General features: G+C 43.5%; 1 protein-coding gene across 1 annotated transcript in view; it reads left to right on the top strand.

Annotated features, from left to right (window-relative positions):
- Nucleotides 1–27,720, top strand: part of elfn1b (extracellular leucine-rich repeat and fibronectin type III domain containing 1b) — a 127,783-nt gene that overhangs the window by 88,398 nt on the left and 11,665 nt on the right. The window contains exon 2 of the mRNA XM_077205264.1: nt 2,648–2,719. The gene's annotated coding sequence lies outside the window, so the exon portion shown is untranslated. The remainder of the gene's footprint in view (nt 1–2,647; nt 2,720–27,720) is intronic.

Here is a 27,720-nt window from a genome sequence, read left to right as displayed (position 1 = left end):
CCCTCTTGCTTGAGGGTGTCAATGATGGCCTTCTGGACAGCAGTCAGGTCGGCAGTCTTACCCATGATTGCGGTTTTGAGTAATGAAACAGGCTGGGAGTTTTTAAAAGCCTCAGGAATCTTTTGCAGGTGTTTAGAGTTAATTAGTTGATTCAGATGATTAGGTTAATAGCTCGTTTAGAGACCCTTTTCATGATATGCTAATTTTTTGGGATAGGAATTTTGGGTTTTCATGAGCTGTATGCCAAAATCATCAGTATTAAAACAATAAAAGACCTGAAATATTTCAGTTGGTGTGCAATGAATCTAAAATATATGAAAGTTTAATTTTTATCATTACATTATGGGAAATAATGAACTTTATCACAATATGCTAATTTTTTGAGAAGGACCTGTATTTGCTCTCATTCCTGTTACATGTCCTCAATCTGGCAACCCATGTGAGTGTCGAGTCTGAGGAGGAGGGGGTGATCCATGAACAATGTATAATTAAATGTTTTTGTCCTAATGTTTTGAGAGTGTTATTAAAGACCAGATAACTCTAAACTTACATTACTGATGAACGTTTGTTTAGAACTTTAAGAGAACATTTCCAGAATGTTCCCTGTTAGCTGGGTTTGTCTTGTTTTGGTAAAGTAAAATCCTCTTAACATCTTTTAAAAAGTTACATTTTCCTGAGAAGGAAAATAAGATCAAGACATTCTTGATTCATTTGTATTGCTCCATTCGCAGATGTCACATATTCGATACAAATATGAATACTGTATGCAGATGTGCATACGTGTCCAATGTATTGCAAGCATCAACTTAAACAACTACAGTACTTTTAAATGCCTGTGCCATTAAACCAGATTTTTTGCTAACTCACGTTGGCAGTTAAACCAACTCTGACTAAGTTGCTCAGGAAGATTCTAGAGACTTGGGTAGTAAAAAAAACCCAAAAAACAGCTATCAATCACACAGAACAGTCTTGCAAACGCATATAAAAACAGCCACTTAGAAAGACAAAATGGTCTAGTTTCCCATCAATGCAGTGTGCTGTGATGCTGTCAGAGACATGCTTTTGAAATCTATTGAAATGGTTGCCATCTCAGATTTGTGATATCTCGGATGCTTATTTTGTGTGTGTCTGACTGTAAAGGTGTCAGGTTGTGGAGACAGAGAGAGAGATTGCCACAGGGCATATTCCTCTGGGGGCTCTCAATCCTGGGTCAGTGTGACTTAATAGCAGATTTCAGGAACAGTAGGTTCTCTATGTAGGCCACACAGATGGTTGGATCAGAGTTTTTTCCTTGTCAAAAAACGAATAAATACATAAATGAATGTCAAATACGCGTTTCTTAGAAGATGCTACAGTAAGTTACCACTACAGTAAGTCGTTACCAAATTATTCCATATTGAACAGCGATTAGAGGAACAAGAATATTCAGTTGTAATGTTGTTGCCGTACAAAATCTAAATGGGAATTATTTTTTTTAGGATGGAACGCTTCCAAAACTTTGATGAATGAGGTGAAAAGTTTCTTGGCAGGCTGTCTTTCTGAACTCATTGCAGAGGCAATGTAATATTTAGATCTAAGAGGCCATGGAAAGCCTTCTGGTGCACGTGACCACTCTTGAATTTGTTAAATATTGCACAAGGAGTATTATCATCTCATCAAATGTGGACATAATGAAGGAACAGTGTCTGCTCCACAGCATGCAGTAGATTTTTCTACAAAGGCTTTTAAACAAGCATGCAGAGGAAATGATTTCTTTTATATGGCTGTTCATTTAATCAGAAATCCACAGTGATGATGAATAGTTGGTGATAGACACGGTGTGTGTACAGTTAAGATCTCCAGCTGCCACTTCAAATAAATCCATATGTAGGAAATAAATAAAAAGCATCCATTAAGATGGAATGCAATGCATTTATGTATGCCAAACGCCCAATTCTATTTATGTCAAATAATTCTATTATGATAAAGCAGTGATATCCGTACTTGTCTAGAAAATTAGAAGGCCAAGCATTTGGATAAAAGCCTTTTTGAAGACGTTTTAATCCTTGTGATATATTCAAACCTGTGTATCAATGTCAGATTACATTTGTTACAATTTCTGAAGCATATAGCACATAATTAAGCCATAAATTAATAAAACGGATTAGAAACAGGCAAGATTTATATAGCTCTAGTAAATATATAAATAATTTATAAACATGGTTATTGTGTATTTAAAAGACATTCATATGACTGACAAGTATGCAACACTTTAAGTTTGTTAGTTTGTTTATGATAAAACTGTAATTTTATATGCGATTCAAATACAGAAGTCTTAAAATTAGGCCTAAATATTTTGGAGTGTATACTGGCTTAAAAGCCTTCTGGTCAATAGATATGGCTAAGGTACTGGCTTCAATACAAGTTTATAATATTTCATTCTGCCTTCTTGCACGTTAGAGATAAAAGTTGATTACAAACAGAATCCTTAGAAAACAGAAAAGTGATGGTGCATTCTGGGAAATTCGAGGGAGTAAAAAAGATTAGGGCTATAATTCATGTTTGCCTAATAATATTGTAATACATATTTTTTGATGAATGGGAGTGCTTTGAATTATTCTTCATGTCTCAAACTTATGACTAAACTCTTATATCTGTGTGTTTGCAGATTTTCTCAAAGGGCCTCCGATTGGATACTTGAGAAACTGGGAGCACCAATCCGATCTCTGCAGCTGTGTGGGTATGGACATCCACATCTACTCAAATACATGATTGAGATTCTAGTTGTTACTAATGATGGTGAGCACATTTGATAAATGATGACCAAGGGAAAATTACAATAAATAGGGTGCACAAGAGATACTTATTCTGTTTCCATCTCCTTTGCTGTAGTAGACACTGCAAATGAGGAACGCTACTGGAGGAAAATTCGCTTCTTCTTTGTATCTTCTTTCTTTGCTAACAAGTATACACTGGCATTATGCTAATCTGCTTTTGGAAACTGAAAACACATAAATAAAGTAATGCTACCAAATCCAAACACACATAGAGTTGAACCAAGGCCAAAGGGTCAGATACAGTAATTTCTCTTAGTTTTGCTGTGATGATACAGCTGACACCGAGGTCAGGACTTCATTTTGATGGTCTCCCTCTGTACTGCACCCCTGGGTGATGTGGACTTTCACTCAAAGCTTTGATTTCGGGACAGAATGTTCTGGAACTGAAAGCATTTACTATATGGCCCTGTCAGGCACTTGATGTTCAAACACTCCACAGCGCTGGACTGTCCTTCACAGACAAATTATACACACCCCTGGTGATTGTTTTAAATGCCATGTGATAAGGCTGCCAAGGGGTTTGTTCATTCTACTTTAGGAAACAAGCAGCACAAAGAATTGTAATAAAAACGGTCAGGAACACCTCAGTACGACGGCGTTTTAGTGCCACATAAAAAAAATCTAAGATTACTAGAATAAAGTCGTAATAAAACGAGATTAAAGTCATAATATTTTGAGAATAAAGTAAAAAATACGAGAATAGTCATTGTATTGCAAAAATAAAGTCTATATTAATTAATGAATGCTCTCTCATTTAATGCATCCTTAAAAATCATAATTTTTATTATTTTAACAAAAATCCTACTGACTCCAAACTTTTGCATTGAAACATTTTCTGCTAAATATAATGGATAACACTTTAAAATAAGGTTCATTAGTTAATGTTTTAACTAACATGAACTAACCATGAGCAATACATTTGTTGCTGTATTTGTTCATCTTTGTTAGCGTTAGTTAATACAAATACAGCTGTTCACCGTTTGTTCCTGTTAGTTCACAGTGCATTAACTAATGTTATCAAGATTTTTATAGTGTATTAGTAAATGTTGAAATGAACATTAACAAAGATGAATAAATGCTGTATAAGTGCAGTTCATTATTAGTGCATGCTAACTAATGTAGTAAACGAATGTTAACTAATGGACCGTATTGTAATGTGTTACCATAAATGCCATATTCTAACACTGGGAAAAATCCACTGTAAATGTCCACACCCCATCACAACATAATTTCTTTTGACAAGCCCTCTGTAATGAAAATTCCTCACATATAATGAATGTTGACACATAGCTCAGATTGTAAGTTATACTTGCTTTATTATACAAAAAAAAAAAAAAAAAAAAAAAAACATGGATCCTCAAAGAGCAAGATGACCAATCACAATGGGCCTGGCAGGCTTGTGTAATTGTTGCGTCACTCTGTCTCAGATGACCTTGCTAGCTTGCTCTTTCCTGGTCCCAGCTGAATAAAGTTAGATTGAGATTCATGGGCTTTCTCCTGCACTCCCATCCTCTGACTAATGCATATCTTTATCCATTCCTCTTTTCCTCCTCTCCTCCAACCAGCCGGTATCTCCTTCGCCAATAAAAGTTTATTTTCTTTTTCTTTTTTTCTAACAGAACAGCAGATTCATTACGTGGTTGGAGAAAGAAAAATGGACAGAAAAAGAAACAGAGCGAGAAAGCTCGTTTCTTTTCATTGTTCTCTTTTCCTTGTGTATAAACTCACACACAGACACATGTGCTTCTGCAACATATGGGTCCAAACGTCCGAATCCAGTAGGGGAAAATGCTTGCCTTTTGCATGGTTTTAATTTGATACAAAATGTAAGAGGTTTTCAGACTTTTATACTCCATTACATAAATGAGGTTCTGTTGTGTGTTTACTAGAAAGCCTAACCAATTGGGTATAGGTTATATAGGGCTTTTGGTTAAAATAAAACATCACAAAAACTATGAACAAGAAATGAATGGTAAAGGTTACCCAGATGCTTGAGGCTTTAACTTATATGACAACGGCAGAAATATTTAATAATGCAGGGAATTCAGACTAATATTTGGAAAAAGATCAAGTGTAAAATGGATGTGTATAGTGCACAGAATATTGTCACATATTTAATACCCTCACAAAAAGTAATGTAGTGGTACCACGGTACAGTGATGGTATCAGACGGTAATACCATGGCACTGTGTGATTACCATATTGCCAGAGAATACCATGGTATAGCAATCATGACAATACAGCAGTACATTTTTGTGAAAGGAAAAAAGAAAAGAAAATCATGCCCCTTGAACAAGAGTTATTTCTTTTTGTCCACCATTTTTGAAGTTCACTACAGACAAGAAGGAATAATTGTTTTTCAAGAAATCCAATGTCATTAATGTAAAAATGGTGCATATTTGTTAGATTAAGACTATCAAAAAGCTGAATCCAGTTACAATTGTGCCCAGTCAGTGTGTAAAAATGCACACTATACTGTTTAAAAGATTGGGGTCAGTAAGTTTTTATTTTTTTACTCTTTCCCCGCCAACGTTTTTTTCTTATTTTATTTTTTATAAGTTGCCACCGCCACCTTTTTGGATAATGTTCACAAACAATTCATGGCCCCCAGAATATTTTGTTGTATGAATATCTGAACATGCTACACATGCACACACACACACACACACACACACACACACACACACACACACACACACACACACACACACACACACACACACACACACACACACACACACATATATATATATATATATATATATACATACATATACAGGTGCTGGTCATATAATTAGAATATCATCAAAAAGTTGATTTATTTCAGTAATTCCATTCAAAAAGTGTAGTTTGGATATTATATTCATTCACTACACACAGACTGATATATTTCAAGTGTTCATTACTTTTAATTTTGATGATTATAACTGACAACTAATGAAAATTCCCAAATCAGTATCTCAGAAAATTTGAATATTGTGAAAAGGTTCAATATTGAAGACACCTGGTGCCACACTCTAATCAGCTAATTAACTCAAAACACCTGCAAAGGCCTTTAAATGGTCTCTCAGTCTAGTTCTGTTGGCTACACAATCATGGGGAAGACTTCTGACTTGACAGCTGTCCAAGCACATTAATAGAGAGGCGAAGGGAAGGAAAAGATGTGGTAGAAAAAAGTGTTCAAGCAATAGGGATAACCGCACCCTGGAGAGGATTGTGAAACAAAACCCATACAAAAATGTGGGGAGATTCACAAAGAGTGGACTGCAGCTGGAGTCAGTGCTTCAAGAACCACCACACACAGACATATGCAAAACATGGGTTTCAGCTGTCGCATTCCTTGTGTCAAGCCACTCTTGAACAAGACACAGCGTCAGAAGCATCTAAGGACAAAAAGGACTGGACTGCTGCTGAATGGTCCAAAGTTATGTTCTCTGATGAAAGAAAAGTTTGCATTTCCTTTGGAAATCAAGGTCCCATAGTCTGGAGGAAGAGAGGAGAGGCACAGAATCCATGTTGCTTGAATTCCAGTGTAAAGTTTCCACAGTCAGTGATGGTTTGGGGTGTCATGTCATCTGCTGGTGTTGGTTCACTGTGTTTTCTGAGGTCCAAGGTCAACGCAGCCGTCTACCAGGAAGTTTTAGAGCACTTCATGCTTCCTGCTGCTGCCCAACTGTATGGAGATGTAGATTTCATTTTCCAACAGGACTTGGCACCTGCACACAGTGCCAAAGCTACCAGTACCTGGTTTAAGTACCATGGTATCCCTGTTCTTAATTGGCCAGCAAACTCCCCTGACCTTAACCCTATAGAAAATCTATGGGGTATTGTGAAAAGGAAGATGCGATACGCCAGACCCAACAATGCAGAAGAGCTGAAGGCCACTATCAGAGCAACCTGGGCTCTCATAACACCTGAGCAGTGCCACAGACTGATCGACTCCATGCCACGCCGCATTGCTGCAGTAATTCAGGCAAAAGGAGCCCCAACTAAGTATTGAGGGCTGTACATGCTCATACTATTCAGTTGGCCAACATTTCTAAAAATCCTCTTTTTTTGTATTGGTCTTAGTAATATTCTAATTTTCGGAGATACTGAATTTGGGATTTTCATTAGTTGTCAGTTTTAATCATCACAATTAAATGAAATAAACATTTGAAATATATCAGTCTGTGTGTAATGAATGAATATAATTACCAAATTTCTCTTTTTGAATGGAATTACTGAAATAAATCAACTTTTTGATGATATTATATGACTAATTATATGACCAGCACCTGTGTATATATATATAAGTTTTATTCTAGCTTCATGCATTCTTTTTTTTTAATCAACACTTGAATGTGGGTAAGTTTAATAAAAAAAAAGGTGCATAAGCAATGCTTTTTGTTTTATCGCTTGTTTCTGCTAGATTTTTGTCTGTTTTGATCAGGAGATTCAGTAGCCTACTCTTTCAGAAGACGTGTAATAGCGCCACCTACCATATAACAGTGAAAACACGGCAGGGAAAGAATATTTTTGTTTTGCAAGGACACATTTAATTTCTCAAAAGTGGCATTAAAAAGTTTTATATTTCAATTAAATGCTGTTTTTCAACATTTATAATAAGAAATGTTTATTGAGCAGGAAATCATCATATAAGAATGATTTCTGAAGGATCCCGTGACACTTAAGCCTGTAGTAATGATTCTGAAAATTCAGCTTTGCATCACAGGAATAAAATACATTTTAAAATATATTAACAGCACTGTTAAATTGCACATATAAAGTGCACTTTTTATGCAGCGTTGGTGAGCATAAGAGACATAGGCCTAATTTAAAAAAAAAAATCTTTCCAACCCCAATCTTTTGGACTGGATTTAGACAACCTTTCAAGGCACAAGATGCCATGTCTGATAATATATAATAGACATTCCACCTTAGAAATTAAAAAGCAAAGATATAGTGACTACAATGCTTATTTCTTAGTAGAAACTGAGTCAAGTTGAAACACACACACACACACACACACACACACACACACACACACACACACACACACACACACACACACACACACACACACACACACACACACACACACACACAAACCGCCAACAGTGAAGGAAATATCTATGCTGTCTTCAAAAACCGACAAGAGGAATCTAGACAGGGTGTTATGCAAACATTGAATTCAGACGTCTCTTGAAGACTTCCTACTGCCTGTGACGACAGAATATGTTTCAGATTAGCTAGTGATGGAGAAACCAAAGAGAAAGGAACATTTACTCAGAAAGGCAACAAAACCTTTATGAATCAGGTTTATAGAGACTCCCTGTGTTTGTTGAAAGAGAGAGGACAAACAGATGCAATAAAACACAATTGTGCGTCTGTCAGTCTTAAGGTTAAGCCATGGCTCTGTGTTCCCTCACCTCTGTATGCAGCTAATAGGATTTAGAGGTTTGGGATTCATTCGCTTATAAAGCTTTGACTCCCTCAAGACAACATAATCCCTCTTTAACACAGCTAATAGAAACCTAGCAAGATTTTACTTACCTCCGTCGAGGGGTGTAGCCTACAGTTTGCCTGTCAATTAACATTCAAAAGTAAACATGATCTATCAAAAGGTCGTGTTGAACCCTGACGTCATGAGACGGGACACAACAGGTCGGTTACAATGGCTGTATGCTTTTAAGGGAATGATGGCCCATATCAGTGAAGCCGTATAATGAGGAGGATCAGCTGGTGATAGATGTTTAAGCTTAAGGCTTGCTTTGGCTCTATCCCAACATAAATTATGGAGATCCAAGTGAAAACATACATCCAATATATCTCATGGATTTATTTAAGCAAAGGGCTTAATTTGTGCTAGTACAAGATCCAGAACCTGTGCATTTGAATCTGGAAGCTGTTATTGCATCATTCTCACACACTTTAATTACATTTTAAAGCTGCAGTCCGTAGTGTTCCCTCTCTGTCGCCATCTCTGTTCGAAATCTGCAATTGCAGTTATTTGCGGAATTATCAACTTTACGTGGGTTGTGCCTCGGCATGGTACAGCGTGGATGAATCCAATGTTTTGAGGAGAATGTGTGGCTGTCAGTAACAGCGTCGATGTGGATACTGTCATTCAGAATCACAGATTCTACTTTTTGGAAGTATGACTAACATAAGAATTTTCACTGGACAATGTCATCTGAACAAGTAAGTAACATCCACTTTTGTTCTGACCAATTTAAGGAAATAAATCATTGCAGTAAATCGTGCTTATTAAATCTAACGATTGCTTATCATATTACGTCAAACACTGCAAATTACTTTGTTCTCAAATTGTTAAAGGAATAGTTCACCCAAAAATGAAAATTCTGTCAGTAATTACTCACCCTCATGTTGTTCCAACCCCGTAAGACCTTCGTTCATCTTCGGAACACGAATTAAGATATTTTTGATGAAATCTGAGAGCTGGATCACTCCTCCATAGGCTTCTTAAGGGATTGACACTTGTTCCCTGAAAAGTTATTAAAGACATCGTTAAAATAGTCAAAGTGACTACAGTGGCTCAATTTGATCAAATGAAGAGAATATTTTTGTGCGCAAAAAAAACAAAAATAACAACTTTATTTCAACGATTAATTTCCTTTTCTGTGGGCCTCGAGTCAGTTCACTAGTGTAATAGCGTAAGCTTCAGTGTTATACGTCACATCCATTACACACATGACCAGCGTCCACCAATAGTGAGCCTACGTGTGACGCAGCACTACGCAATCATACTACATTATTGCATTATTGCTTGCTGTTATGAATCGAGCTAAGGCAAGCAGAGAATTTTAAACACTGGCTGGTTATGTACTTGCTCAAAAATTTATTTTGGATCATTTTTAACCCAAAAAACTTATGGACTGCAGCTTTAAAGACATTAACTGTATGCTATGATCTTTGCCAGTGTTTCAGAAAAAAAATGAAGTAGAAAACTAATAATGTTCGACCAACCAAACTTTGAGTTTGAGTTTACATTGAGTGCATTTACAAAAATATAAATATCCAAAATCAGCTCAATGTTGAAATTTTTTGCAGGTTTTCAAGTCAAAATACAGTATGAACACACTTGGCCATATTGAATAAGCCATGAGAATCGTAGTAAAATTGTTTATATACGAAGCAAAATCATGGGCGAAAATAATGGATTTTGCTTAAACTGTTTAAAAAATAAAATTAAAAAATACAGTGTTTTAATGCCCTACATTACACATTTTCAATGTGAAGATAACAAGAATAAGGGCTACAGTTTAAAGTACTCATTGCTTTACATTTCATTAGCTGACAGAATTGAAATCTTAGTTTTTGTAAAAATCTTTGTATATACTTAAATTTAATAAAATAATTATATATTTCTATAATTAAATAAAAACAAAAATACTTTAATAATAATACTAAGTATCTTATGCTCACCAAGGTTTATTTATCATTTATTTGATCAAAAATACAGTACATTTATTTATTTATTTTTTTACAATTTAAAGGTTCATCATTTAAAATAACAGTCACATGGTCCTTTGGAAATTATTCTAATATGCTCATTTGGTGCTCAAGAAAGATTTATTATTATTATTATTATTATCATCATCAATGTTGAAAACAGTTATTTTTGTGGAAACATTTTTGATGAATAGAAAGATATTGGATCGATTTAATTCCTCCTAGCAGAATAAAAGTAATAATTTATTATTACATCTTTATAAAAATATATATATATATATATATATATATATATATATATATATATATATATATATATATATATATATCTTTACCTGTCAAAAGGGCATTCTTTGTCAGGATAAGTTGTCGATGGCACTTTTAGCACTTGACTTGTATTTCATATTTCATTCAAACGGAACTGGCATTGGTTTTACGCTTGTACAATTACAATTCAGAGTTCTTCTCCATTCTCGAGGTCTAGCCTTGGCTTTTATCTGCATAACGTACGCACTTTCTTTGAGATGTGAATTGCAGTGCCAAGAAGGACTTGCTTCGGAGACCTGGAAGCAGGGTCAAAAAGGAGACCCACTGTGCATGGAATCAAATATTAAACTGAGCTTATTCCCTGCTTTCCTAACAGGTGGTGGATTTTGCTGTACGAAAGCCTTGAGCACTGCGCAGTGAACAGCATCTCTCCTCATCTATTCACTTCATGTCTTTACTGCTGAATTTGCTGTAATTATGTTCTCATCATTTTGGCAGTGAGGTCACGGGTATTAGTTTGGAGAGCAGCATTAGGATGGGCTATATTACATATTGAGACTAACACGAAGATTAACCCATGAGGTCTCTGCCCAGAGCACTATAACAATAAAAGTGTAAAAATAAATAAAAGCATTGTTATGGTCTGCTTGTGGTTGCTCAAGCGAGCTATAATAATAACAGAAGATAAAGGAATCCAATAAGAACCCCGAAACCACAACGGCCAGTGAGGAGTCAAATTACACTCAACAAAAAAACGAAATAAATAAAAGCACACAAAAAAGAGGAAAATGTATTACAGACTTTACCACAGGGGAAAAGAAACTAACAGGCAGAAGATGAAGACGAGATCATAGCCGAACAACAAAATTCTCTCTGTTTAACACTGAGCTTCATCCTCCTCATCATTCACACTGCTGCTTATAATTACTTGATCCATCAATGCTATATTCAATTAGTATGATTTTTTTTTTTTAAAAAGCTGCATTTATTTGATAATAATACAATCAAAACAGCAACACTGAGAAATACTATTACAATTTAAAGTTACAGCTTTCTGTTTTAATGTATTTTAAATGTAATTTATTTCTGTGATACAAAGCTGCATTTTCAGCATCATTACTACAGTCTTCAGTGTCACATGATCCTTCAGAAATCATTCTAATATGCTGATTTACCGCTCAGCAAACATTAACTATTAATGTTGAAAACAGTTATGCTGCTTAATATTTTGGGGGGAATTATTTTCAGGATTATTTGATGAATATTATAATTATTTTTTAGTAACAATGTGAAAAGTCTTATCCATAAAAAATATCCATGTTTTCATTGTGATACGGTAGGGGGCACTATTATGCATTTTCTGAACGAGTACCGAATCTCTGGATCAAAACAGAAGAAGCAGAAACAAGAGATAGAATCATTGCTCACACATGTAAAATAATGCCATTATCAAACATTAAACAGCATATAAATCAAAACTGCCTAATTCTACTGAATGAAATGTCGACCCAGGACGAGGTATAGGACGTCGCTTTTACAAAAACATGATTTTCTGAGCGTTTTGTTCAAAATGTTGCTTTTTAATGAAACTTACCCACATTCAAGTGTTGATAAAAAAATAATTCTTTCAAGAATCTTCACAAGATTTTTTAGGTTTTCATAAGAAAAAATTATCTAAATTTCAGAGTGACTTAAGAAGACTTGGAATATAGAGCAAGAGTCATTTGGACCACATTTGGAGTCTTTTTTTTTTTTTTAGCTTGACAGACCTTGGCCACTATGTGTGGTTATATGGAAAAGACAAGTGGATATTCTTTAAAAATTCCTTTTTTTGTTCAACTGAAAAAATAAAAGGGGTTTAAAGTTTCATTTAAATGTCTCCCTCAGCTGTCTCTGCATTTTTCTTTATTAAAACACGTCCTCTTAAAACTTCTGTAAGCTTTAAAAAGTCTAACACAGCAGAGAGCTGAAGCGAAGGGCATTAAAGAGACAGAGTGCATGTGTTTGCGCATGTGATTTTACCAAACCCTCATCTATTCTCTATTATCTTGTCACTTAGTCTCTGGTCTTTTAAACACATTCTCATCTGGCTTGTGCTGCTGAGCAGCTAAATGGCGAATGTCATGATGACCAGGTGTCAAGAGCACCGCAGACCCCAGAGAAAGAGGAAGACGGGGGTTGACACCATCTTTGTCTTGAGCTGCTTAATTCATTCCTCCTATATGAGAAATATTTTCGTTTGCAGGTTTTGTGCGTGTTTATAAAGTGAGATGCTGTCAGCTCTTATGCTTTAGATGTGTCTTTGAGTATAAAAAGGGAAAGAGGAAGAGACGTTTTGAAAGGAGGATGTTTGAGTTCTTCTAAAATCTTGAAATCTTGTACTTTTCTTTTTAGGCCATGTTTGGTCCTTGCTCCTAATAGCAGTATTTCTCAGTCTCACGGAACACATAATGGATTCATTAGGCAGCTGAGGATAAAGGACCATGCTTTTTTTTTCTTAATAGAGTTCTTAAATAACATACAGTACATGTTCCTTCATCTTACTAAAATGATAGAATGGATGTCTTGCTGAAAGGGTTTAAATGGACGTTCTGAAATAAATGTGAATGGCTTTTGCTTGAGCAAAATTTGCTGCAAAGCCAAATGAATTATAACATGTTTTGGGTGTTTTAGAACATTTAGATTTTGGTCTATTTGAATTAGGAAATTAACGTTGATTGAAAATCTTTAAAATTTGTAATTGTATGTGTAATATTACATTATAATTTTAAATGATAGTTTTTGTTTATATTTTTGTGCACATTTATTAAACATTTTTTATACACTACCGTTCAAAAAAATTGGGGTCAGTAAGATTTTAAAAAAAGAAAAGAAATAATACTTTCATTCAGAAAGGACACATTAGATCAGAAAAAAATTCTTGAATTTTTTTATTAATAAAATAATACTACAAAAATGTATAACCATTTCCAAAAACAAATTAATATTAAGCAGCACAAAATTGATGATGATAATAATAATAAACAATGTTTCCTGAGCTGAAAATTAGCATATTAGAATGATTTCTGAAGGATCATGTGACACTGAAGACTGGAGGAATGATGCTGAAAATTCAGCTTTGACATCACAGGAATAAATTACATTTTAAAATATATTCAAATAGAAAACAGTTTTTTTTAATTGTAATAACATTTCACAATATTACTGTTTTTACAGTTTTGATCAAATAAATGCAGCCTTGGTGAGCATTAAAGACTTTTCCCAAAACATAAAAAAAATCTTACCTTTACACTATCATATATATGTATATATATATACACACACATATATGTATGTATGTATGTATATATATGTATATATGTGTGTGATTGTGTGTGTGTGTGTGTGTGTTTTATCAATAACTATGCTCTGTAAAAATCCTGGAAAAAATATTTATTGTCTAACAAATTATTACACTTATAAACATCATATTAATCTTTCTAAGCTGGTGGAGAGAAAAAAAAAGTTTGTGAGTGCAATGTAACTTTAACACATTTTTATCAGGCAGCGAATACATTATCTGTGTAATTCACATCCCACTTTTTAAAAGTGAGAAAAAAAGTATTTAGAGACAATGAGCATCCAACAGTCATTTACAGTACAACCCGTGTGTGTTTGTTTATTAAATACCTTGGTTAATTTGATGTTCTCAGATACCGAAAAGACTAATCAATTCAACACATTATGTTTTGTGTTTAAATAATGATTCTGCAGAATTACGCAGATTTTCTCCCAAAAACAGCACAGCAAATATGAAGAAAATCCATCTGGGTCTATCAATGCAGGCAACAATACAGACATATTATCAGACAGCAAATTCAGTCAGCTTGTAACAACAGTTGAGATTTACACAAAAGCCAAATTACAGCAAGAATTCATATCCTTCAGTAAATATATCTACACTGCCAAAATATTGAGTGGTGAGCTCCGCTACCCTCTCCTGCATGCAAACACAATTTAACTCTGTACCAGCGTTTCCTACTGATTATCTTCTTCAAACACCAATACACTATATTCTGAGACAGCATCCTTATACACATCCTTGAACAGTCAAACACAAACTTTTAATATACACTTATGCATGCAGTCTAAAGCTTTCATGATAAACACACACACACACACACACACACACACACACACACACACACACACACACACACACACACACACACACACACACACACACACACACACACACACACACACACACACACACACTTTCTTACTCATTATAGGTAATGTATTCTGCTTTAATGAGATGCTGGCGGGGGGGGAGCTGCCACCACTGTGAGGTCCAGCTGAGAAAGTGTCAGTGGGGAATATAAACAGCATCAGCATGCAATATCAGCACACGCCAAGAAAACTTTACTTCAGGTATTACGCAGCGCCCTAAACACACTCCACTCAACATTATAAAACGCACCGTTCCAGCTCTCAATTCTGATTGAAAGTGTTGAGAGAAATTGAGGGTTTATTCAGGCTGTGCAAGTATCATTGTTTTCCATGTTTATTAGCGACATACAAAGTGCAACAAAGTTCCCTTTCGTTGTCACTCCGAGTTACGTCGGATGACGACGAATGGGGTTTCGCTTAGAACACCTATCGACTTCGAGTATTACAAAACGAGCCAATGGCAAGGAAATGCCATGGGTCTGCGGAATTTGCATGGCGTAACTCCGCCCCACCTCGTGGGTATAAAAGGAGGACGCCGGCAACAGGCAGATATGTTTTCGCTTCGGAGCCAAGAGCATTTCTTCACTCCACAGTCATCTCTGACTTCGCTCTACGAGACGAGCTTCTCTCTCCGGTGTTGGTGTGACAGCGATCTGCAGCGAGCTCACAGTGCCTGCTGATCTGTGCAGTAATCTGCCAGTGTGTGTGTGTCTCCCTGTGCGCTTCAACATCGCGGAGTTTTTTTCTCTCCTCTCATAAAAGAGCTCGCACGCGGCACGTCTTTTTAAAGACGGCTCGCCCGTGCATTTCTGGTTGCAGCGGACTGGTATCGGACTCTGATGGGCACGAGCGCTGTCTAGTGTGTTTGATCATGCTTGAACAGCGCTCGTGGGTGACTCATGTTCTCGCAAGGGAACGTGATCATCGCGTCATAAATAGGTCGAGACTCGGTGAACTCGCAAGAGTGAGAGTCCCCTCATCCACCCCCCGATCTTCGGCGGGTGGCCAGGGTGACCTGAGGGTTACGGTCTGGAACAAGGCGCCGACTATGTGTCCGTGACCCCAGCCCCCCTCTTCAATGACGGTGCCCGCTAGTGAACTGCTGATTCCCGCGAGTCTACCCTCTGGTGGCCCGCGTGTTTCAGTTGAAGCGACAGAGGAAGATGCCATGTCTGTTGCAGCATCACTAGGTGGGCTTGAGTCTTCTGGAAGTGAGGGCTCGTCACAGCTGCCACCTTCCGGTGTGCATACGGCTGTGCCTGAGTCTGATCCGGAGATGACGGCCATGCTTTCCTGGGACGATTGGTTTTGGGTAAGGCCGCCGACCCTCGTCCGTGGCAAACCCCAATACCTCTCTTCCCGGACGTGCATGATGAGATCTCGAAGTCCTAGAAGACCCCCTTGTCTTCTTAGGACCGCTCGCTGATCTCATCCGCCTTTCCTCCCCTCGATGGGGCCGCTGCCCTTGGGTACACTGGGGTTCCCCCGGCTGAACGCTCTGTTGCGATGCTATGTGTCCTCAGAGTGCTTCTTCTCGGCGCAATCCTAAGCACCCGCCCGTGGCCTGTAGTTTTTCGTCTACGCTTGTGGCGAGATCCTATAGCGCCACGGGACTGGCAGCCGCCTCACTGCATGCCATGGTCATTCTGCTGGTCCACCTGACCCAGATGCTCATGGACCTGCACGAGGGCGGGACTGACCCAGGGCTCTTCACTGAGCTGCGCGCCGCCACTGACCTTGCTCTCTGAGCGACGAAAGTGGCCGTACGCTCCCTGGGTCAGGTGATGCTCACCAGTCTGTGGCTGAACCTGTCTGATGTGCTGGATGTCGCGCGGACCCGTCTGTCCGACATTCCCATATCCCAGGTCGGCCTCTTCGGCGGTGCGGTTGAGGGCTTGCCCAACAGCTCTCAGCCGCCCATGAGCAGAGTGAGGTTGATTCTGTCCCGACGGCCCCGCCGTCCGCTCAGATCCCTCGTCTGCCCACCGCCGAAGGCGCCCTCCCGCGGCTCCCACCCCGCCCGTTCACGGGCCGGCTCTGGGGGCCGCGGGCGGACGCCACAGCCCTCTCCAGCCCCGCCCCCCGCTACACGCCGGGTTAAGCGGCGCTCGTGAGACGGGCACCTCGGCGATGGAGCAGACTGAGGTTGATTCTGTCCCGACGGCCCCGCCGTCCGCTCAGATCCCTCGGTCTGCCCACTGCCGAGGGCGCCCCCCGCGCCTCCCACCCCGCCCGTTCACCCGGGTCGGCTCTGGAGGCCGCGGTCGGACGCCACAGTCCTCTCCAGCCCCGCACCCCGCTACACGCCGGGTTAAGCGGCGCTCTTGAGTTGGGCTCCTCAGAGATGGGACTCAGTTCTTTCCAGGAGTTGGTAGCAGGACCACTCCTTTCCCCGGGGAGGGCCGGGGAAGAATCCTTATTCTCCAAAGAGCTGATTCTCCCGTCTCTGAGCACAGAGTTCTCGGACGTCACAGAGCGCCGCCCACAAGCCGTGCTCTCCTCGTCCCCCTCTGTCCCAGAGGTGGTTGACATGGCGTGCCGTCCACGGACCGCTTCGCCCCTGTCCCCCTCTGTCGCCAGACCCCTGGCAGAGCAGGCCCCCGTGGGACGACCAGCCTGGTCCTCCCCTGGCCCCTCTGCCAGGGCGCGGTTGCTAACTGTGCCCCCACATCGGGCCGCTATGCCGTCCACGTCTGGGCCAGTTACTCCGCTTCGCTGCCCCTCCGGGGGGACGCCTGTGGTCGCATGATCCCGCTGGTTCAGTTCCTGGGAGCCTGGTTAGAGCTTCCCCGTCTGTCCCGCTGGGTCGCGCGGACCATCAGGCTCGGCTATGCGATTCAGTTCGCACGGTCTCCTCCCCACTTGGGGAGTCCGCTCCACTTTTGTCGGTGGCTATGCCCCCATCAGGAGAGCAGAGATTGCCACCCTGCTGGCGAAGGGCGCAATCGAGACTGTCCCTCCAGCCGAGATGAGGTCAGCCGGCTTCTCAGCCCCTACTTCATTGTCCCCAATAAAACCGGTGGGTTACGGCCAATCCTGGACTTGCGCGTGCTGAACCGCTCCCTTCACAGGATGCCGTTCAAGATGCTCAAACGCGTTTTCGAATGCATACGGCCTAGGATTGGTTTGCAGCGATCGACCTGAAGGACGCCTACTTCATGTCTCTATTCTCCTTGACACAGACCGTTCCTTCGGTTTTCTTTCAAAGAAGGCATCCAGTACACGGTTTTCCCTTTCGGGCTAGCCCTGTCTCCTCGCATCTTCACGAAGGTCGTCGAGGCTGCCCTTGTTCCCCTTCGGGAACACGGGGTTCGCATCCTGAGTTATATCGACGACTGGCTGATCATAGCTCACTCTCGAGTTCAGGTTGCGAACACAGGGACCAAGTGCTTCGGCACCTAGCTCGTCTGGGCCTTCGGGTCAACTGGGAGAAGAGCAAACTTTGCCCCGTGCAGAGGATCTCTTTTCTCGGTATGGATATCGACTCGGTCGCCATGTCCGCGCAGCTTACGAGCTAGCGCGCGCGCAGTCACTGCTGACTTGCCTGAGACAGTTCGAGGGCAAGAGTGCGGTTCCACTGAAACTTTTTCAGAGGCTCCTGGGCATATGGCTTCTGCAGCCGCGGCAACGCCGCTCGGATTGCTTCATATGAGACCGCTTCAGCTTTGGCTTTGCGACCGAGTCCCGAGGTGGGCATGGCAACACGGCACCCTCCGAGTAACAGTTACTCCGACCTGCCGTCAGACCTTCACCCCGTGGTCGAACCTCAGTTTTCTACGGGCCGGAGTGCCCCTGGAACGAGCTTCGCGGCATGTTGTTGTAACGACAGATGCCTCCTCCACGGGCTGGGGTGCCATGTGCAAAGGACGTGCTGCCGCGGGCTCCTGGACAAGACCCCGTCGCCTCTGGCATGTCAATTGCCTCGAGTTGCTGGCCGTACGTCTTGCTTTGCGCCGCTTCCGGGCCGTGCTAAAGAACCAACACGTACTAGTCCGCTCAGACAATACCGCCACTGTAGCGTACATCAACCATCAAGGTGGTCTACGCTCCCGCCGTTTGTCGCAACTCGCTCGCCACCTCCCCATATGGAGTCAGAAGCATCTGAGGTCGCTTCATGCCATTTATTTCCACCGGAGCCCTGAACTGTGCAGCCTACGAGCTCTCACGGCTTCAGCCACTCCCTGGAGAATGGCGACTCCATCCCCAGTCGGTCCAGCTGATTTGGGACCAGTTCGGGGACGCACAGATAGATCTGTTTGCCTCCCACGACTCGACCCATTGCGCCCAGTCTTATTCCCTGACCGAGGGCACGCTCGGCACGGATGCTCTGGCGCACAGCTGGCCGCAGGGCCGCAAGTATGCGTTTCCCCCAGTGAGCCTTCTTGCGCAGACCTTGCGCTAGGTCAGGGAGGACGAGGAGCAGGTCATTCTGGTCGCGCCGTACTGGCCCGCCCGGACCTGGTTCTCCGAACTAGTACTCCTCGCGACAGTACCTCCTTGGCCGATTCCCCTGACGAAGGACCTCCTTTCTCAGGGACGGGGCACCCTATGGCACCCTCGTCCCGATCTTTGGAACCTCCACGTGTGGCTCCTGGACGGGACGAAGCAGGTTTGAGTACCCTTCCACCTACGGTGGCGGCTACCATCACTTCCGCTAGAGCGTCTTCCACGAGACACGTCTACGCGTTGAAGTGGAACCTCTTCGTCAACTGGTGCTCTTCTCACCGAGAAGACCCCCGGAGATGTTCGATTAGTGTCGTGCTTTCCTTCCTTCAAGATAGGCTGGAGCGAAGGCTGTCTCCCTCCACCCTGAAAGTCTATGTTGCCGCTATTGCCGCACACCATGACCCAGTCGAAGGTAAGTCTGTTGGAAGGTACGACCTGATCATCAGGTTCCTGAGAGGAGCGAGGAGACTGAATCCTCCTCGCCCTCCTCTCGTTCCCTCTTGGGACCTCTCAGTGGTTCTAACTGCCCTGCGGAGTGCTCCCTTTGAGCCTTTGCAATCAGTGGAGCTTAAGTTCCTGTCTATGAAGACAGCACTCCTGGTTGCATTGGCCTCCATCAAGAGGGTGGGGGACTTGCATGCATTCTCCGTTGACGAAGCGTGCCTGGAATTTGGGCCGGCTTACTCTCACGTGATCCTGAGACCTCGGCCTGGATATGTGCCCAAGGTTCCTACCACTCCCTTCCGGGACCAGGTGGTGAACCTGCAAGCGCTGCCCCCGGAGGAGGCAGACCCAGCCTTGGCACTGCTCTGTCCAGTACGCGCCCTCCGTGCCTATGTAGACAGGACGCAGTGTTTCAGGACCTCAGACCAGCTCTTTGTCTGTTATGGTGGGAAGCTGAAGGGAAAGGCTCTCTCCAAGCAAAGGTTGTCTCACTGGATAGTGGACGCCGTTGCCTTGGCATACCAGCAGTAAGGTCGACCGTGCCCCCTTGGTGTGACTGCCCACTCCACCCGGAGTGTGGCATCCTCTTGGGCTCTAGCGCATGGCGCCTCGCTAACAGACATCTGCAGAGCTGCAGGCTGGGCGACACCTAACACATTCGCCAGATTCTACAATCTCCGAGTGGAGCCAGTGTCCTCTCATGTACTCGCTTCAACCAGCTAGTACTGGACCCGCTCAGGTGTCTTCGCTTGCTCGCCATTCCACTCCACGGACTGGATACGTGCGATATTCTCCTCAGGTGAGCTTCCCCGAAAAGCCCTGAGTTCCTCCAGCACTCCTGACGTTGGCGCCAGTGTCTATTGCCTGTGTGTCGGCTAGGTGCCTCCCGTGTGCATGGTCCCTCCCCTGAGCGACCCCCACATGTGTATTCCACTGTAAGCCTCCCGAGCATGTGTCTTTCCCATGGCAAGCCACCTTGCCACCCCTGGGGTTGAAATATTCCACCTGCGGCTGGACACCCCAGTGTTCTCCATGTCTCCTTTCGGGTCACATGTGTATTCTCTAAGTCCCCCCCTCTGGGTTGGCAGTAATTGCATATTTCCCCTGAACTTGGGATATGCTCCCCAGTGTACCTTGGTATTCCTGTGCTAAATAGGAGTCCTTCGTCCGTGCCAGTCTCACGACAGGGATCTCAGATTTACGCAGGGCACTGCAAGACAGCTGAGAAGGTGGCGTGATTAGACTGGTAACCCCATTCGGCGTCATCCGACGTAACTCGGAGTGACAACGAAAGGGAACGTCTCGGTTACGTATGTAACCCTCGTTCCCTGAGTAGGGAACGGAGACGTTACGTCTGCCTGCCACTTTCCGCTGTACCGCGGGGATCGCCTGAGTTCAGTCTTGGCTCCTCAGCGAAGAAACATATCTGCCTGTTGCCGGCGTCCTCCTTTTATACCCACGAGGTGGGGCAGAGTTACGCCATGCAAATTCCGCAGACCCATGGCATTTCCTTGCCATTGGCTCGTTTTGTAATACTCGAAGTCGATAGGTGTTCTAAGCGAAACCCCATTCGTCGTCATCCGACGTAACGTCTCCGTTCCCTACTCAGGGAACGAGGGTTACATACGTAACCGAGACGTTTTCCTTCAATTCGCCCTGAGATTTATTGTAAAAAAAAAAAAGCTTCAATACTGCTTATAAAGTAAAATACGTGATTCAGTGGAATCCATAATGTGGCTTGTCGAGGATAGGTGGTGCTACCACTGTTAAAGCGAATCAAGCCATATCTACAAACCAAAAACAATAGAGAATATAAGCTTTTTGACTTGGGCCACAGTAAGCAACAACCCAAAACCCACTCGGAATACCATAGCAAGCACCTTGTAACCACCCAGAACACCTTAGCAAAGCACATCCTAGCGATCACCTAACAACCACTCAGAACACCAATCAATCACATCACAACTAGTGGTTCAGCGATATTGATTTCTTTTGATGGACGATGCCGATATCTTAGAGAACATGGTGGCCGAAATATATTAAATATATATGTAATCCTATTACAGAATCAAGATAAAAAACATTTATTTCATAATGTGATATCTCCTTGTTTTACTTCAATGAAAGATTAGACTTTTGTGAATGTTTTGAATGAAATATCAAAGGATAAACAGTGCAGATTTTTTTTCACAGCTGCCTTTGCTCATATTTACCCAGAGTGCCAATATTAGTAGAGGACACTGTACATGACTGTTGTTATTGTTAACTAAAACTATTAAAAAGAGTTTTCAGTACTTGTAAAAAAAAAAAAAGTATGAAAAACTTAAACTTTGAAAAACTTCAACGAAAACTGAAATAAGTTTAAGCTGAAGTAGTAAAACTGCTAAAACTGAAATAAAAAGTAATTAAAATAATTTAAAAAAAGTATTAAAAAACATGAAACTTTTCATGATATGTGCTCTGCAAAAGCAATGGAAAAGATTTCTGGAGTGTGAAGAAACGCCATTAAGCATCAAAATTTCCCAGGGCCATATTCATATGCTTATCACCCTCACTCTACACAGATTCACGAACACATCTACAATAATCCAGTGCGCTTCACATCTCTAATCTGCGAGCCAGTTCATGCTACATATTAATAAATCAGACAACATTTACACAATATTTGACTTCACATGAAGTGAACGAATCTGCTCTACATAGTAAATCATCCGTGTTAATTGATGCAAAATCATAAATAAATGACATATTGGACGTTGCATGTACTGAAAATTGCAAAAGACTACAACACGCATTTATCACCAATCCCATAAAAGTAAAAGCATAGTGAGTACATGATGACATATTTCAGTTTGGGGTGAACTCTCTCTTTAATGTTATATGGCTAGGCTTCAGTGCTCTGTGAAGAGGGAATCCTTGGTGGTCTCATCAGGAAAGATGTTTGGTCTTACACAATCTGCACTTTGTATGTCACGTCTTCTGCCCCCCCCCCCCCTGTTTCAAGATAAACTCTATATCAACGGCTGCCAAGTTCAAAAATAGCTCCATGCTTTGGAAAGACGTGCAAATTTATGCAGCTTTCTCAAAGTTGGCAGTGAAAAGACCTGACACTTTTACTCTAAGCCAATCTACAGTCTAATCTCCTATGAGTGCATTACCACACCACACACGGCATAAAGAAGAAAGCATCGAAGAAAAAAACATTCACACCCATGTGATGGCGGCTATTCTCACAAGTAATTACGTACTTCATCTGCAGTAGGTCAACTATTCCTATGCAGCAAACTATATGGAGCGAAGCAACCCTCAATGCAGTGTTTTGCACAGGTCAAGGGTTTTTCCCCAGCTATTTCAGATTTGACCCTGAAAGCACAGCAAATAAATATCAGACAAGCATCATTACATGGGTGGTGTTGCTTAAAAATCAAAATATGGAAGAGAGACTGATCTTGTGCTTGGGTAGATTCATGAAGTTGTACCAGAGGGATCACAACCGAAGTTCATTTCTCTTTTTGGGTAACCATTATAAAGATTTAATTTCACTGACACAATGAGATGAAAATATATGTAGCCTACTGCATGAAAAGACGACTCTAAGGACAAGCAGAAAACGTCTCGGTTACTAATGTAACCCTAGTTCCCTGAAGGACAATGAACGTTGGCGTGCGTGAAAAGCGTCACGCGCCCCGCCCCGCAGCACGGGTATAAACAGGAAGAGGGTGCACACTCCATTGTTTTTCGCTGAGCAGCCGAGATTGTGACGCCCGTCGTGAGAAGAACACCAGTCAACGAACAGGTTCCACTTCAACGCATAGAGGTGCCTCGTAGAGGGAGCTTGAACGGCAGTGATGGTGTCAACTACCACCGGGGGTAGGTCACCTAGAACCTCTGCGTCCCGTCCAGGGACCAGACATGGAGTCTCCAGAGGTCTGGACGCGGGTGCCATAGGGTGCCCCGTCTCTGAGAGAGCAGGTCCTCTCTAAAAGGAATGGGCCAGGGAGGGGCTGTCGTGAGGAGCACTAGTTCTGGGAACAAGGTCCGGTTGGGCCAATACGGCGCAACTAAAAAGACCTGCTCCTCGTCCTCCCTGACCTTGCACAAGGTCTGTGCAAGAAGGCTCACTGGGGGAGACGCATACTTGCGTAGGCCCAGGGGCCAGCTGTGTGCCAGAGCATCCGTACCGAGGGTCCCCTCGGTCAGGGAATAGAACAACTGGCAGTGAGACGTGTCCGGGGCGGCAAACAGATCTACCTGTGCGGTCCCGAAGCACCTGAAAATCAGCTGGACCACCTGGGGATGGAGTCGCCATTCTCCCGGTAGCACCCGCTGCCGTGAGAGCTCGTCGGCTGCACGGTTGAGCAGGCCCGGAATATAAACGGCACGAAGCCACCTCAGATGCTTCTGACTCCAAAGGAGGAGATGGCGGGCGAGTTGTGTCATGCGGCGGGAGCGTAGACCACCTTAACGGTTGATGTACGTAACGGTCGCAGTGCTGTCCGTACGGACCAGTACATGCTTGCCTAGTAGCGGCGATTTGAAGCGGCCCAGCGCAAGATGTACTGCTAACAACTCGAGGCAGTTGATGTGCCAATGCAGTTGAGGCCCCGTCCACAGACCTGAAGCTGCATGCCCGTTGTACGTGGCCCCCCAGCCGGTGGCAGAGGCATCCGTGGTTACCACAGAGTGCCTGGAGACTTGTTCTAGGGGAACACCTGCCCGCAGGAATGAAGGGTCCGACCACAAGCTTAGAGTTTGGAGACAGTGCGGAGACAGTGCACTTGGACCCGGCACAAGCCGCTCTGCCACGCCCATCTCGGGACTCGATCGTGGAGCGGCCTCATATGAAGCAATCCGAGCGATGTGACCGCGGCTGCAGATGCCATATGCCCCAGGAGCCTCTGAAACAGTTTCAGTGGTGCCGCTGTTCTGCGTCTGAGCGTGCTCACGCAGTTCAACACTGACTGGACGCGGGCCTCGGTGAGGCGTGCTGTCATGTTGATCGAGTCCAACTCCATACCAAGAAAAGAGATCCTCTGCCCAGGGGTGAGTTTGCTCTTTTCCCAGTTGACCCGAAGCCCTAGGTGGCTGAGGTGATTGAGCACCATGTCCCTGTGTTCACACACGTGCTCTCTTAACTGGGCGAGAATAAGCCAGTCGTCAAGGTAGTTGAGAATGCGAACACCACGCTCACACATTGGAGCAATGGCCGCCTCCGCGACTTTCGTGAAGACACGGGGCGACAGGGCCAGCCCGAAAGGGGTAAGACTTTGTACTGATATGCCCGTCCCTCGAACGCAAAGCGAAGAAACGGTCTGTGTCGAGGGAGAATCGAGACATGAAAGTATGCGTCCTTCAGGTCGATCGCTGCAAACCAACCTTGGGGACGGATGCATTTGAAAATGCGTTTCTGCGTAAGCATCTCGAACGGCAGCCTGTGAAGGGACCGGTTCAGGACACGCAGGTCCAAGATTGGCCGTAACCCACCGCCGTTCTTGGGTACAATGAAGTACGGGCCGTAGAAGCCGGTCTTCATATCGGCTGGAGGGACCGGCTCGATCGCGTCCTTCGCAAGTAGGACTGCAATCTCTGCCCTGAGCACAGGGGCACTGTCCGCCAGAACACAGGTGAACAGAATGCCCCTGAACACAGGGGGACGCCGGGCGAACTGAATCGCATAGCCGAGTCTGACAGTATGGATGAGCCAGCGAGACGGGCTGTGAAGCGCTAGCCAGGCTCCCAGACACCGCGCAAGCGGGATCAACGGCACCACAGACGTACCCGGGGTGGGGCAGCGCGGTGGAATGCAGGGACCCGACTCAGACGGGATAGGGGCCTGGATTGGGGTCTGAGTGTGTGGTGCACTCCGGAGAATCCTTTGTTTCCTTTTCTTTTTGTTCTGCCACTGACCCACGGGCCAGTGGTACCCACATTTTCAAAAAAAGAGCAATTTCTGAAACCTCTGGGTCCCAAGAGGGCGCACTTGCCGGTCGACGACGCTATGCCTTGTCACCCTCAAGCCCCTCTTTCATCGCCAGCAAGCTGCAATGGCTGTGTTCCGGACGCACTGACGCCTCCGCACACTCACTCTGCCCTTCAAGTTACAAGGCATAGTGTCGTCGACCGCCAAGCGCGCCCTCTTTGGACCCAGAGGTTTCAGAAATTGCTCTTTTTTGAAAATGTGGGTACCACTGGCCCTTGGGTCAGTGGCAGAACAAAAAGAAAAGGAAACAAAGGATTCTCTGCCCGGCCCTCCACCGGTGGAAGGAGCGGTGCCTTCACCACCTCCTGAAGAGCAACTTGATCCACCTCTGGGTCGCCCGTCTCGTTTGCACCTACGCTTGCCTCCTGGTTTGGCAGCGGCCTGGACGGGCGTGGTCGTCTTCCTGCGGCCTGCTCCACGCTGAGGCCTGGATGGTGGCTGCTGCTGCAGAATGGTACCAGGGCGGCGCACTGAGAACCAGCACGGCCCGCCCCGAGAAACCAATCATCCAACCGAGAAGTTTTGGGACGTGGTGGAGGGTTCCACGCAAGCCCGACCTTCTCGGCGGCCCGGGAAAGCATAGCTGCCCATTCTGGATTGGACTCGGGCAACGCTACACTCCCGGAAGGGGGTAACGCAGCCGAGTCTTCACCTCCAGAGGACTGAAGCTCCCCCTCCGATGCTGCGATCGACATCTGATCGTCAGGTGGGACCCCAAAGGACACGGCTGGTCGTCCATGAGAAGGACCAGTGCGTTCCTTTGGAAGCTCCAATGGCGGCAGCGCTTGAGAGGCGTGTGGGGCCTGCGGAGATTACCTCGGCGGGGAAACCCTCACGGTAATCCTCAGATCACCCTGACCATGCGCAAAAGTAGGTTTATTCTGAGGTGCAGAATAAACACTAGATCTGGGCATTGGCGAGGGGACTGCACCTCCCTTGAGGTAAGCGAGTCTTGATCTTAGCGCTGCCATAGTCATATTCCCGCAATGAGAACATGAGCTATTCACAAAAGCTGCCTCAGCGTGCTGAACGCCCAAACACGAGAGGCAACAATTGTGGCCGCCTGCTGGCGCCAAGGAACGACCGTATCCAGAAACGCAGAAAACAGCAGTTGTGAGCTGTAATGCTCGCGGCCACCGTTGATCGTGCCTTCACACCTGCACTGGAACAGAGTATTTTCCTTTTGAAGCAGTCTTCAACGTTGCAGCAGTCTGCAGAAACTCAGAGTCAAAACGAAAGCTCGGCTCCGAAGCGAAATACAATGAGTGCGTGCGCCCTCACTCACGCCAACGTTCATTGGCTCGTTCTGTAGACACTCGAAGTTGATAGGGCTCCCTGAAGTTATCCCATTACGTCGCCACGTTGACGTCACTTCGAACGTGAGCGACTGAAAGGGAACTAGCTTTTTATTAAATGAATTAAAACGGCACTATGCAGGATTTCTGTTTTTGTCAAACAGCGATCCCTAGAGTCGCTGTAGAGTACTTGTATTTAACGTTACAGTCGTAAATACAACTCACCCAGAGCGTATCTGCACTCACGGCCTCTGCAGATCATAATAATAAAGTAGCCTACCGCGTTAGGCTTACCAGAGCCTAAATGCATGATGAAACCAATAAAGTGTATCATGTACGTCGCATTATTTCGTAACAATGTCCGTTATGATGTTGTTAGACATGATTATTGCAATTTATCATAATAGTTTGCAAATTGCACTCATTTACACTATTTACAATGTGTAGGCTTATTTATGTCCTGATAATTATGTGAGATATTGACAACTATTCTCATGATAATCGCAGGAATCAACTTTAACAATGAAAGCCTGACTGTGTTGGACTATTCACCGGTTCCTTGCGCTGTCAGATTATCGTTGACCACCATTCAACCCGAAAAGAGTCATATAACCATTCGAATAACTCTGAAGCTGTTCAGTTAAGCTAAAAAAAACTGCATAGTGCTGCTTTAAGGTACTTTTTTAACATTAAAAATGACAATTCTTTTTCACAACCAACATACAGTATACTTTATTTTTTAAATCATAAATAAAGGGAAGGTTTTCAATCCTATTTCATTTCAATGTGAACCGATACAATTGAG

Source organism: Siphateles boraxobius, unplaced genomic scaffold (assembly GCF_051911475.1).
Source record: "Siphateles boraxobius isolate OS27281-9 unplaced genomic scaffold, OSU_SipBor_1 53, whole genome shotgun sequence".
Taxonomy (NCBI): Eukaryota; Metazoa; Chordata; class Actinopteri; order Cypriniformes; family Leuciscidae; genus Siphateles; species Siphateles boraxobius.
Note: the sequence above shows the minus strand (reverse complement) of the source record. Positions and strands in the feature narration are given on the sequence as shown.